This window comes from Macrotis lagotis, chromosome 2 (assembly GCF_037893015.1).
Source record: "Macrotis lagotis isolate mMagLag1 chromosome 2, bilby.v1.9.chrom.fasta, whole genome shotgun sequence".
Taxonomy (NCBI): Eukaryota; Metazoa; Chordata; class Mammalia; order Peramelemorphia; family Peramelidae; genus Macrotis; species Macrotis lagotis.
This window is the reverse complement of record NC_133659.1, coordinates 106309818-106324749: the sequence shown is the minus strand read 5'-3', so window position 1 is coordinate 106324749 and position 14932 is coordinate 106309818. Positions and strand designations below refer to the sequence as shown.

The 14932-nt window shown below is 38.6% G+C and overlaps 1 pseudogene; it reads left to right on the top strand.

Moving 5' to 3' along the window:
* Positions 1 to 13600: 13600 nt before the first annotated feature.
* LOC141511137 (RWD domain-containing protein 4-like) lies at positions 13601 to 14335 on the top strand (annotated as a pseudogene).
* Positions 14336 to 14932: the final 597 nt, after the last annotated feature.

Here is a 14932-nt window from a genome sequence, read left to right as displayed (position 1 = left end):
ACATACAGTTTACTGTGTCCAACAACTTCCATTGAGAAGGCATACATTAAATTAAGATATATCTCTAGGGAACATCCATAGTATGGATAGTTCATGTTCCTAGATCCATGTACCTGCTGGAGACATTCTTTTTTGTTTGTTTGTTTGTTTGTGGGGTAATGGCCAAGATCACACAGCTAGTATATCAGGTCCTCTTAACTCCAAGGCTGGTTCTTTATCCATTCTGCCAACTAGCTAATATGTTTGTCCTTCGTTTTTTTTAGGTTTTTTTGAAAGGCAAACGGGGTTAAGTGGCTTGCCCAAGGCCACACAGCTAGGTAATTATTAAGTGTCTGAGACTGGATTTGAACCCAGGTACTCCTGACTCCAAGGCCGGTGCTTTATCCACTATGCTACCTAGCCGCCTCTGTCCTTCATTTTCAAAGGAAAACAAAATTCCTCTGGGTGGCAGGACCACTGGATATGACCCTGAATTAGAGGGAATCAGGGTTAAGAGATTTGCCCAAGGTCACACAGCTAGTAAGAGTCAAGTGTCTGAGGCTGGATTTGAACTCCCATCCTCCTGACTCTAAGGCCAATGTTCTATCTGATGTGATCAAGCATACAGAAGGTTTCTCCACTCAATCTGCTGCTGGGTTCCTTTGCTGGTTCATTGTTCTTAGTTACACTCTAATCCTTTGATTTCTTTTCTAAACTTCTGCTTTCTAGTTCTCCACTGAATTATAGCAACTATATCATCTTTTTACTATAAGGACATTTCTTTACTCCTTTAGCTTCTAGCACCTTGGGTTATTTTAACTTTTTTGTGTTTCAGATCCATCACTTAAACTATACATAGTTAACCAGTCATCAGAGAAGTCATTTAGGCATCGACTATCTTTTCAATTGCTTTTCATCTGTCTCAGCTATCAGTCTACAAATTCAATATATTTTTAGTTGGAATATAAAAATTCCTTTCTAATCCATGACCCTGGACACCACCTACATCTATGCAAATAACTTCAGGAAGTTCATTTAACAAGGTTTTGGTCTGGATAAGATAGAGCTAGCAAACAAAATTTTGTTCTGCTTTACTGCCAACAACAAAATCACTGCTCTCCTTCTGTGTTATATAGTTATAGTTATATGTTAATAGTTAATCCTCTAAAAGTGAATTGGATTGAAGCTGCAAGAGTGAGGGGAGTAAGACAGGAAAAGAAGAGGAGGGATCTATCTATACTTTGGACTGGCCAACCTCTGGATAATAGAGAGATGTTTCCATTGTTCTAACCACCTTAAAGGAACTGTGAATTTGGGGGTGGGGCAGGGAGGGAATGACGCCTGTTTGTTTGACCTCTCAGGACAGGTGCACTATGTCTCCTCCCTCCACCTGTGTCCTAACCTCAGAGCTATTATCCCCCCTACAATTGTTCATAATAGGCAGTAAGGCCCCCTCTCCCAGCCCAGCCCAGCCCAACCCAGTACTTGAGCCCCCCTAACTGACTGCTTGCTCTAGGATTAACTCCTCTTTGGGGACCCCACAATGGCCCTCCACATCTTTTGTCCCTCTGTTTGTGGCAAATATTGAAACTCTCTCCTGAAACCCATTATAGGCTGTCCACCCACTGGCACAAAGGCTTTCTGCTCATCTATAGGGCAGACCTGATGCCAGGACGCTCCTTGCTACTGTACCAAAGAGCTTCACCTGCTGCTGCTTCTCCAGTTACCTGTGAGATAACATTCAGCCCCAAATATCTCACTGTTGAGGGACTGACCAGGCAGCCAGGAAACAGGTCTAGATTTAACCTCTGAGATCTCATTCTAAGGTCCTTTTAAATATAGAGGAGAAATGGTGGGGAAAGAACAGATGAGGGTCTCCACTATTTATTAGCTTTAAGAAAATGGAAAAAAACAATAGCTTTAGGTTCCAGGTTTAGACACTTCCTTAGAAAGTGCCGATTGTGTCAAAGATCTGGTTCCCTCCAGGGCTCAATTATTCATTTAAAGTGTATTAAGTGGTGGCAAGTTGTGGAGAGTGAAACTAATAATAGCAATTCATTGTAGAGTCCCTTTCCTGGATGTCATATGTTGAGTCCCATTCCTGTACTCTTATGTTGAGTCCCCCTCTGGACTCCCTCAATCTTCCCCAGGCGAGTGTTGAAGTAATGGGAGACAAGGGAGACAAGGGAGACAAGGGAGACAGGGGAGACAGGGGAGACAGGGGAGACAGGGGAGACAGGGGAGACAGGGGAGACAAGACAGGGGAGACAAGACAGGGGAGACAAGACAGGGGAGACAAGGGAGAAAAGCACTCCATCAAGATCTCCATGTGCTCCTTTTATTTACCAAAACACCAATGCTTAAATACCTTTCCAGTCTCTTCATCCACTCCCACTCCCATAGCACTTAGTAAGATAAGACTCTGATGTTCAAGGACACCAGATGAAGATAATTTACAATGCTCCCATACACAATGGTTCCTAACAATTCATATTTTCAAACTATTCACTCAGTTGGCCTTCATAATAATCCTCTTAGGTTGGTGGTGTAAGTATTGATATTCTCATTTTATAGATGAGGAAATCTAGTCTCAGCAAAGTAAAGAAACTTACCTAAATTCATACAGCTAATAATTAGGGGTCCTAAGAATCTGAATCCAGGTCTTCTGTTACCCAATTTGATTCCTTTTCCATTGCACCGTACTTTCAAGTCTTGGATATTCAGGTGATAGAACATAATTACAGAGAAAGAATACCCCAAAGAAATAAAGGGAAAGAGGATCCTCTGTGGATCCTACTGTATCTTTAAACCATGATCTTACTTCTCTCTTCCCTTTCACAGCCACACTTCTACAAAAAGTCTCCATTCCACTTTACCTCTCATTCAATCAATTATCATCATTTTATGATATTGCATCCAACCACATCACTCCACTGAAAATGATGTCTCTAAAGATAACAAAGTTATTTTAATTGTTGAGTCTGCTGGCATTTTCTTAATCCTGATTCTTTATTACCTCTTTAGCTTTCAGTACTGCTCTCCTCCTGGATATTCTCTCCTCTCCAGATTCTCCCTCCTACTTCTTTGACTGCTCCTCTTATGTTTCCATTTCTGGATCATTATGCATATCCTGCCTCCTAACTCCCCCCAAGAGATTTTCATGGGCTCTCTTCTCTCTCTCTCTCTCTCTCTCTCTCTCTCTCTCTCTCTCTCTCTCTCGGTGACCATATCAGCTTCTATGGATTCAATTATAATCTCTACACAGATGACTCCCAAATTTATATATTTAGCCCTAGTCTATCTTCCTGCACTAGAATCCCACACCACTAGATTAGGAGATTTCAAACTGGATTGGTATAAGCATCTCAACTTTTATAAGGCCATTAGGGAAAAAGAAAAAGAATCTGTAAGTTCTAAAATATTTGTACCAACTCTCTTTGTGGTGGCAATTGGTAGTAGAAATTGTGGGATGCCCATCATTTAGGTAATGACTGAACAAGTTGTGGTATATGAGTGTGATAGAATAATATTAAACCATAAGAAATGATGAACCAGATGATTTTAGAAAAACATGGTTAAGCTTGCATGAAATAATGAAGAGGAAATGGAGCAGAAACAGGAAAACAGCAGTATTGTTTTAAGAACAACTTTGAATGGCAAAGTTAATTTGACTGTTATGAGTATCCAATCCACTTAAAGATTATATGGGGGCGGCTAGGTGGTCCAGTGGATAAAGCACCAGCCCTTCAATCAGGAGTACCTGGGTTCAAATCCGGTCTCAGACACTTAATAATGACCTAGCTGTGTGGCCTTGGGCAAGCCACTTAACCCCATTTGCCTTGGAAAAAAACCTAAAAAAATATAAAGTTTAAAGATCATATGAAGAAAAATAGTATCTACTTATAGAGAAATAATTGATTAATAGCAGCATGTATAAAATGATTTTACATATATACCTTTATTTTAAATAAATTTCGACTTCTATATGTGAGGTAATTTCCCCTCTTTCTTCTCCCTTTTCCCCTCTAGTATATTCCTCTTCTCCTTAACTCCTGCTTTACTCCCAAGAAATACCCTTATTAGAAGCAGTTCAAGACTAAGGAAGAAATGGAGAATATCACTAAAAACAAACTAGATGATTTTGATTATATTAAATTAAAAAACTTTTGCACAGATAAAACCACTGTAACCAAGATCAAAAGAAATGTAATAAACTGGGAAGCAATCTTTACAGCTAATGTTTCTGACAAAGGACTCATTTCTAAAATATACAGAGAACTGAGTCAAATTTTGAGAAAAAGCCATTCCCCAAATGACAAAAGGTCAAAGGTCAAAGGATATGCAAAGGCAATTTACAGATGAGGAGATCAAAGCAATCCATAGTCATATGAAAAATTGCTCTAAATCATTACTTATTAGAGAAATGCAAATTAAAGCTTCTCTGAGGTACCACCTCACACCTCTCAGATTGGCCAGTATGACCAGGAAGGATAATGATCATTGTTGGAAGGGATGTGGGAAATCTGGGACACTATTACACTGTTGGTGGAGCTGTGAACTCATCCAACCCTTCTGGAGAGCTATTTGGAAACTATGCCCAAAGGGCAGCAAAAATGTGCATACCCTTTGACCCAGCAATACCACTACTGGGTCTATACACTGAAGAGATGAGAAAAAAGGGTAAAAATATTACTTGTACAAAAATATTTATAGCAGCCCTGTTTGTGGTGGCAAAGAATTGGAAATCCAGTAAATGTCCTTCAATTGGGGAATGGCAAACTGTGGTATATGTATGTCATGGAACACTATTGTTCTATTAGAAACCAGGTGGGACAGGATTTCAGGGAAACCTGGAGGGATTTGCATGAACTGATGCTGAGTGAGATGAGCAGAACCAGAAAAACACTGTACACCCTAACAGCAACATGGGAATGATGTTCAACCTTGCTCATTCCAACAGCACAACAATTGGGAACAATTTTGGGCTGTCTGCAAAGGAGAGTGCCATCTGCATCCAGATAAGGAGCTGTGGAGTTTGAACAAAGAGCAAGGACTATTCCCTTTAATTTGGGGAAAAAACCAGATATCTTATTGTCTGATCTGGTTACCTCTGAGAATTCTGTTCTCTTTAAGGATATGATTTCTCTCTCATCACACCCAATTTGGATCAAGGTACAACATGGAAACAAAGTAAAGACTGACGGAGTGCTATCTGTGGAGTGGGGGTGGGGGGAGGGAAGCAAGATTGGGAGAAAATTGTAAAACTCAAATTATATCCTTAATTAAAAAAAAAGAAATGGAAAACTCAAAAAAAAAAAGAAAACTCAAATTGAATGTCCCATAGAATCTTACACTCAACATCTGACAAACCAAAACTGACATCAATATCTTTCCCAGTTAACTACAGCCCACTCCCAAACTTTCCTATTATTATCAAAAGCACCTCCATCTTTGTCCCCTGGGCGTGTCACAATATAGGTGTCATATGCAATTCCTCACTATTTCACACCCTCCATATCCAATCTGTTGCCAGAGTCTGTAGATTTTAACTTTGCAACATCTCTCCAATATGGTCCCTTCTCTCCTCTGATGTTGCCACTATCCTAGTAGAAATCTTATTCTTGACCTATTACAGTAACCTGCTGATGATTCTCCCATTTTTTTCACTCTATTTTTACTATTTCTTGTTGTCTTGTAGAGTCATTAACTCCTATTGGTTCATTTCAATTTTCAGGAAATGTGTTGCCTGGGTAAGTTTTGTGTCTTTTTTTTCAACTTGCCAATTCCCTTTCTAATACCTTCTTCCAAAGTTCTCATTTCTTTTTTTAAATTTTTTTTGCTCCCATTTATTTTACAATTTTTTTTCCCTCTAGCACTCTCATTTCATTTATAAAAGCATTTTAAACTCTTGCTTTATCTTTTGCCAGAATTTGAATTGAACTTGTGCCCAAACTGTGTTTTTCAATGAGGCTTTACTTTTAGGTTCTTTGCTTACTTTTTCTTCTTCTGGGGTATTTTGAGAGCTTTGTTACCAGAATCTGAGTTTCTTCTTAATTTGTTTATTCATTCTTCCAGTCTATCACATGACTTCAGACTTTATGCTAAGGATAAATTTTATGCATTTCTGTAGGTAATGTCTGCATTTTGGTCCTGCAGCTGTTTTCTTGGGGCATTTCTAGAATCCCAGGGATAGGTTATTCTGGGGATCTGTAAATTTTCAATGTTCCCAAAGTGGTGTGATCCAGGGCAAAATCTAATTTCTGATCGCCTACTCGGAGGAGGTCTACAAGTTTCTGATCTAGGTTTGGGTCTAAACATGTAGACTTGTTGGAGTTCCGCTAGATTCAGGATTATCAGGCAGATGGAAAATTTTTCAAGTTTAGAATGGCAGAATTGAAAGTTCCTCTTGGGTCTGGGAGTCCCATCCTTGTTATTCTACTGCAAGCTTCAGACTGGGCTAGAGGCTCAAACTAACTAACTGCCTCTGAAGTTAAAATCACAGCTTCTCTTTACTTCTGAATTTGTCTCTTACTGGGGACTAATAAGATCATTTCTTACTTAGACACATCACCCTTAGGTCCTCTCCTCAACCACTCTTGGATCTATGACACAAAAACAGGATAATGTGTAACAGTCATAGTAGTTTACATGTGTTCCTGCACAAAGCTGAGCCTCTCTTTGGTGAGTCTGGGACCTATTCTTGTCCTGTGCAACAGCCTCTTCCTACACTAGATCCTAGTCTCCACTATACATAGACCTCTTTGTTACTCTCCCAGTGTGACCTGGGCATGATGGGTTTCTTTGATTTTCCTATCAGGATTCAGTCTGGTGCATTTCCTGGATCTATTGGGAAACATTATGGGGGAGGAATAATGCTTGGAATTCTTGAAACTGGATCTTCTTGATCCTTTCTTCCATACCCTTCTCTGAACTCTCCTGGCCACCAACCAGTACAGTGAACATTTTCATTACCCTTTGCCCAGTCTGTAGCAATTATTTCCTAGGGTTTCCTTGCTAGAGCTGGGAACTCTCACTTCTTCTAGCCATCCTCCACATAGCTGCCAAAGTGATTTTCCTAAAGGGCAAGTCTAACCATCTTACTCTCTTACTCAAGACACTCAACTAGTATTATGCCCAAATAATGAAACAGTACATACCCTTTGATTCAGCAATAATACTACTAGGTATGTATCCCACAAGTGATCACAAAAAAGGGTTAAAAAACCCACATATACAAAAATATTCATAACAGCTCTTTTCATAGTGACAAAGAATTGGAAATTAAGGGGATGTCTATCAGTTGGAGAATGGCTGAACAAATTTTGGCAAAACAAATTGTTCTATAAGAAATCATGAGGGATAGGACTTCAGGAAAAACCCAGAAGAACTTACATGCCAAATGAAATGAGCAGAGCCAGAACAGTATACATACTAACAACACTGGGTGATGTGTAACTATGATGGACTTATTTATTTCAGCAGTACAATGATCAAAGACAATTCTAAAAGACTTGTGATAGAAAATACCATCCGTATCCAGAGAGGAAACTGTGGAGTTTAAATGCAGACCAAAACTTACCATCTTCAATTTTTAAAATTTATCTTATGGGGACAGCTAGGTGGCACAGTGAATAGAGCACCTGGCCCTGGAGTCAGGAGAACCTGAGTTCAAATTCCACCTCAGACACTTAATAATTACCTAACTGTGTGGCCTTGGGCAAGTCACTTAAACTAATTGCCTTGCAAAAATAAAAAAAAGTTGTCTTATGAATTATGTCATTTTTCTCTCTTTTTTCTTCCATTTGAATTTGATTTTTATATAGCATGATTAATATGAATCAATGTTTGGCATAATTATGCATGTAGAGCCTATATTAGATTGCTTTCTGTCAGGAGAGGGGAAAGAGAAGGAAGGGAGGGAGAAAAATGTGAACCCCAAAACCTCACCAAAAAAATGATTGATGGGGGCGGCTAGGTGGTACAGTGGATAGAGCACCGGCCCTGAAGTCAGGAGTATCTGAGTTCAAATCCAGCCTCAGACACTTAATAATAGGTAATTACCTAGCTGTGTGGCCTTGGACAAGCCACTTAACCCCATTTGCCTTGCAAAAGCTAATAACAAAACAAAACAAAACAAAAAAAAACCCAAACTCTCCTGGTTCCCCATTGCCTCTAGGGTATAAATATCCATTTGATAATTAAAGCCCTTGCTTTCCAGTCTTAGACATTACTCCCCTAATTATTCTCTTCAATTCTCACACATCACATCTAACATCTCATTTCCCATCTCTGTGTATTTTTATCCAGACTAGCCCACATTATCTAGACTGCACTCCCTCCTCATCTTTATCTTATAGACTCCTTCACCTCCTTCACAGCTCATCACAAGCATTACCTTCTACATGAGATCTTTCCTGATTTCCATAACTACTAGGACCTTCTCCTTAAATTACTTTGCATTTCTTTCACATTGTCCTATTTTGTATATACTTCTATGAGAGCAGATTGTATCCTCCTAGACAATATAAAACCCTTGGAATTAGGGACAGTTTCCTTTTTACCACTCCCTGTGTTCAGATCCTGATTCTGCCACTTAGTATTTGTTGGACCTTGGGGAAGTTACTTAAACCCACTCAACATGGTAGAAGATAGTCTATTGGGTGGATACTCCACAGAGTATGAGATGATCTGGAGGAATTTTAATCTTTCTCAGTAAAGAGATTTTCTACTTTGTTGGGATAATCTAGGTAGATTCATATGTATATTTTGTCTACCCAAACTATAAACTGGGTGAGGTTACCTTTTCTCTGGGGTTTCACATAGTGCTCAACTGAAAGCTGTCACAGAGCAAATTCTTTCTATGCCCTTGCCACTTAAGTGATAGGAAGCAATGTAGTTTGGTGGACAAAGAATGGCTTTAGATTCAGACTAGACCTCCATCCAAACCACATTTCTGTAACTCTTCACAAATAAACCAATTAGTCAACCAAGATATCTCTATTAGGTGGAACAGTGGATAGAACACAGCCCTTTAGTCAGGAGAACCTGAGTTCAAATGTAACCACACATACTAGCTAGCTGTGTACCCTGGACAAGTCACTTAATCTCAACTGCCTATCAAAAAAAAAAAAAGAACACATATTTATTAAGTGAAAAGCACCCTATTGGGTTCAAAAACAGAGTCAAGAAGTCCTAAATTAAAATCCTGCCTCAGAAATCTATTAGATGTGTAATTCTAGGCAAATCATTTAACCTATTTGCCTCAGCTAGCCCATCTATACAATGGGGATGATAATACTCTGCTTATGGATAAAATGAAATAATATTTTTAAATCATTACTAAATGTTAATTATCATTGGTATAATTATGTAAAATGATGGAGGAAGAGAGGATCAGCAAAGGTCTTATATAGAAGGAATTGTTTGAACTAAGCCCTAAAGGAAACCAAGGGTTTTAATAACCTCTCAGTTTCAGTTTCCTCATCTCCAAAATAGGAGTAATAGTTTTATCTCACAGAACTGCTGTGAGTTTCAAATAAGATAATATTGACAAAGGGTTCTATTAATATAAGCAATTATTATATATTTATTGCATAGTCAAGTAGCTAATATCCTTCAGAAATCTGAAGTGTTGAAGATCACCCCAATCCTCTTGGGACCAGCATGTTCTTCCCTTATCTCCCCTCTGTTGATGGAGCAAAAGTAGAAGCGTGCTCTCTCTCTCTCTCCCCTGCTTCTCCCCCCACTCTCTCTCTCTCTCACACATACACATACATACATACATACATACAAACACACACACACACACACACACACTCACATACACATTATTTGCTGCGAAGACACGTTGGAGAACCAGAGAGCAGTAATTCCAAGTTCTAATCCCTTGTCATGCAATTAAAAATTAGAACAATCAGAAGATTTCTAATGGGGGAAAAGTCCCAAGGAAGTTCTGAAATTCATCTCAACCTAAGCTGCCAGGGCCTGCCCATAAGTACTAAGGAGTTTCATAATTCGAAACTGGAGCTTTGCCAACACAGTCATCCTTCTGGGGATTCTGACAGTCCTCCAGAATTCTACCCAATCACTATGGGCATTGTAAGAAATCCGAGGAGTTATTGCTATGATGGAGGAGGCTTATTTGGAAGTGGGAATATCTTGGGAGATAGCATGGTGTTCAGGAGCTCAAAGAGACAAGTTTACAACCAACCTCTGCCTCTTACTTCCTGTGTCATATTAAGCAGCTAGATGATACAATGGACCCAAGTTCAATTTTGACCTTTACTAATTACTTTATTAATTATGGGACCCTAGGCAAATCGTTTCATCTCTGCCTCAGTTTCCCTAACTAAAATTAGGATAATAGCACTTCCCTCCCAAGGTTGTATTAAGAATCAGATGAGATGGGTGATATTTGAGAAGCCCTTGGAAAGACACAAGAAAGTATCTACCTCAAAGTCATGTTTAATAAATGCTTGTTTCCTCTTCATTCCCCCATATCCTTCTTTTCTTTTTCTGTAAAATTGAGGAGGGAGACAAGAAGGTCTTTGAATATCTCTCCTTTTTAAGACTTATGATGCTGTAAGAATGACCAGCTCAATCTCCCTTATCCCATTTTTATATGAGGAAAGGAATAGGGAACCTTCCAAAAACCCTGGGGATCAGAAACTCCTTGAAATCTGGATCATTTTAGCAATTGTGTGGGTTCAGATTCTATATCCTATCTCTCTCAGAACCAAATTGTGGGCACATCACCCCAACTCACCAACCACAAAAACTAGAAAAACCTGAGCCCTACAAGGACTCTCAAGGGATTCACCTCCTTTATTAATTTTAAATATCAGTCTTGATGTTTGTCCTTCATTTTCTAAGAAGAGAACATCAGGGAGATGATGCATCACAAGCTAGTGAGTTGGATTTGAGTGCTGTGTTAAGTCACTAGCCTCACTTTCTCCATTGGAAATTTCTAGGTCCAGTGGACAGATATGAATCAGGATGATTGGAGATGGCCCTGGATAGGAGGCAATCAGGGTTAAGTGACTTGCCCAAGGTCATACCGCTAGTAAATAAGTATCTGAAGTTACATTTGAACTCAGGCTCTCCTGACTACAGAGCTATGCTCTGTCTCCACCACCTAATCTTACCTAGGTCTCTTCTGTCAAACAGCTCCACTCCAAAGTGTTGTATGTGCCAGACATCTTGGTATCTCCACTGCTCTTAAGAGCATTAGGGAGAAAAGGTTCTTTTGACTTCTTCATTCACAGATCAGGAATTTCTAACTCATCTAATCTCATAGTTTAAACTCATGTCTTGCAAAGTCAAGGGCCTAAGTATTGCCTTTTTGGAAGTCTGAAGAGTGATGATGTGTCCCCCACTCTATTCTGAGCCAAGTGATTCCAAGTCTATTCTTGTTTTGTTGTTTTGTTTTTGTTTTTGTTTTTTGTTTTTGCAAGGCAATGGGGCAGCTAGGCAATTATTAAGTGTCTGAGGTCACATTTGAACTCAGGTCCTTTTGACTCCAGGGTCAGTGCTCTATCCACTGCTCCATCTAGCCTGCCCCCATTTCTATTCTTTTATCACTCACTCTACCCTATCTCATCTCCTTGGCTCATTTTCAAGCTCTTCATCAAATTTCCTCCCTGGATCATATATTGAGTATTAGATGCTAGACCTGACAGAGCTCTAGGGAAGGAAACACAGAACAGATTGCTAGATTATTTTCCAGTCTCAAGGCTGAATATGAATACAGAGCCCTTGTCTCCTGCTGTGATTCTTTATTCATTCAATAACCATTCTTATCACTAGGTGTGATTCACTCCCTAGGCTCTGCAAACTGAGAGCCTAAATGGCGACCTCATGGTTAATCTTTCTAGCTTCTCTCCCTCTTGATCATAAGAGATTGGAAATAAAAATAATGAGTCTCCCAGTGAAAAACCCAGAGAGATGTTGCTGTTACAGGTGGTTCCAAATGGAGTTGCCAAAGAACCCTGAGGGCAGGATTTTCCCTTGGCTCTGACAACTCCTAGATGACTCCAACCAGTCACTTCCCCACATTTTAGGAACTGAAAGAGGTACCAGGAACTCACCTGAGGAAGGATTAAGAATATACTGGAGAGAGCCAAGATGGTGAAGTAGAGAGGCACACAGTGTAGTTCTACTAACATTTTCCTCCAAACAAGGATATGAACAGGCAGTTTTCAGAAAAGGAAATCAAAGCTGTCAACAGTCATGAGAAAATAATAAAATGCTCTGTCATTATTGATTAGACAAATGCAAATTAAAACAACTCTGAAGTACCACCTTAAATCTATTAGAAATAACATGAGAGAAATGCTGGAAAGGATGTGGAAAAATTAGGATGCTAATTCACTGTTGGGGTTGTGAACAAGTCCAACCATTCTGGGGAACAGTTTGGAATTATGCCCAAAGGGCTAGGAAACCATTTGTACCTCGAATACAGAAATATCACTGTTAGGTCTATTTCCCAAATATATCAAAGACAAAGGGAAAGGACCCATTTGTTCCAAAATATTTATAGCAGCTCTTTTTGTAGTGGCAATGAATTAAAAATCAATTAGATTATGGCTGAACAAGTTGTGGTATATAATTGTTATAAAATATTACAGTGCTATAAGAAATAGTAAGTAAAATGGTTTCAGAAAAACCTGGGAAAACATATAGGAACTGATACAAAGTAAAAGAAGCAGAACCAGGAGAACATTGTACACAGAAATATTTTAGGTATGATCAAGTTTTGGCTTCTCTGATGAAGACAATGATCATTTCTTTTTTTTAGGGGGGGGGGCGTTGCAAGGCAGTAGGGTTAAGTTACTTGCCCAAGGTCATACAGCTAGGTAATTAAGTGTCTAAGGCTGAATTTGAACTCAGGTCCTCCTGACTCCAGGGCCAGTGTTGTATCCACTGCACCACCTAGCTGTCCCTGACAAGGATCATTTCTTTAGCTTTTTTTTTTAAGGTTTTTGCACACAAATGGGGTTAAGTGGCTTGCCCAAGGCCACACAGCTAGGTAATTATTAAGTGTCTGAGATCGGATTTGAACCCAGGTACTCCTGACTCCAGGGCCAATGCTTTATCCACTGCGCCACCTAGCTGTCAGACAAGGATCATTTCAAAGGACCCATGATGAAAAATGGTATTCCTCTCCAGAGATAGAATTGATGGAGTCTTAAGTACGAATTAAAACATCCTTTTTAAACTTTCTTTACTATTCTTGTTTTATTTTGTTTGTGTCTTTTTTTTAATAACATGGCTAATATGGAAACATGTTTTGCATGACTTCACATGTATAACCAATACTAAATTACTATCTTCTCAAGGGTGAGGGAGGGAATTTGGAGTTCAATATTTTTAAAAATAATTGTTAAAAAATTTAAATGTAATTGGGAGATATTTAATGCAGTAAATAAAAACATTTTTTAAAAAATGAATAAACCAGAGAAGAAATATTTGGACAATACCTGAAACAATATTTTCCAAAATTAGTCAAACGGGGGACTGAGGTGCAGCAAGCTTGAGGGGTGAGGTTGGGGTAGGAGAGCAGAGTGGCATCAACCATTAGGAGCTGACTCCTACCTTGATTTCTTGTCTGCCTGCCAGAGTAATGAGTGCCAAGGAGGACCAAGAGTTAGAATTGAAAATATTGTGTTCTCGGGGCGGCTAGGTGGCATAGTGGATAAACAACGGCCCTGGAGTCAGGAGTACCTGGGTTCAAATACAGTCTGACACTTAATAATTACCTAGCCGTGTGGCCTTGGGCAAGCCACTTAACCCCATTTGCCTTGCAAAAACCTAAAAAAAAAAAAAAAGAGTAAAGAAAATATTGTCTTCTATTCATGAAAGTGATGAAAGGTTCTGAGAACTAAGACCAGTTTTGTTTCAGTATGGGATAGGTGAAAATAGTGATCCCAAAGCCTTCTTAATAGAATTTTCTTGGACTGAAATATATCCACAAACAGATCTAATCATATCCATGGTTGCTTTCTTCAATGATACCATTTCATCATCTGTAAAGCAAAGTATTCTGGCTAACTAACAGGAAGAAGTTGAATCTTGGAACTGTAATGACATTTACATTATTTGAGTATGCCAAAGACAATAAAGAACAATTCATGAATTATCATCCTGTTAATTCTATGACATCAACAAGCAATATTCTTTCAGTTGAAACTCCTAATACTTCTCCCTTAAGTAAGAAAAAGGATAAAAAATAATAGCTTTCAAAAATCCCCAAACAGAAGCTAGTAGATAAGATAAGGTAAACTTAATAAGGAAGCTCTACTGGAACTGAGTTGATGTAGTTAAGCATGTAAGCAAAACTTCTAAAGATGATGAATAATGAAAGAAAGAAACAATACAAGAAAACATCATCTTTTAATAAAGTAATCTAGAATCCATATGTTTTTATTCTTTTATTGAAGTGATATTTTATAAAATATAAGTTTTTGTATGATTCCAAAGAAATTAGATCACAAGTTCATGCAAAGATTTATGGTTATTTCATTTTCCTCACAATTTACCTTAAAAGAAAGTCAAACATGCCACTAGGAATGTATAGTGTCCTTTCAGGAGCCTGTTAAGCTTTATAAATGATCAAGTATTGAGATGCGAAAATGATGATACATGCAATGTTAATTTATATTGTCTTATTCTGTGGTGTAACTTTTTTTTAAAAGAATGTAAAAACAATTAGAATAAAGCTGCTTATCATGCATACCTTTTCCAAGTCCTCATCTAAGTGGAATAAATAGTAAGAGTGAAGTTATTTGTCAGTATGGGCTATATTAATAGGTTTGTCACTTTATTATGTCTTCATCTGTTTATTTTTTTTTGAATTATTCATGTTTAAATTGTTTCAAAGAGGGGCGGCTAGATGGCTCAGTGGATAAAGCACCAGCCCTGGAGTCAGGAGTACCTGGGTTCAAATCCGGTCTCA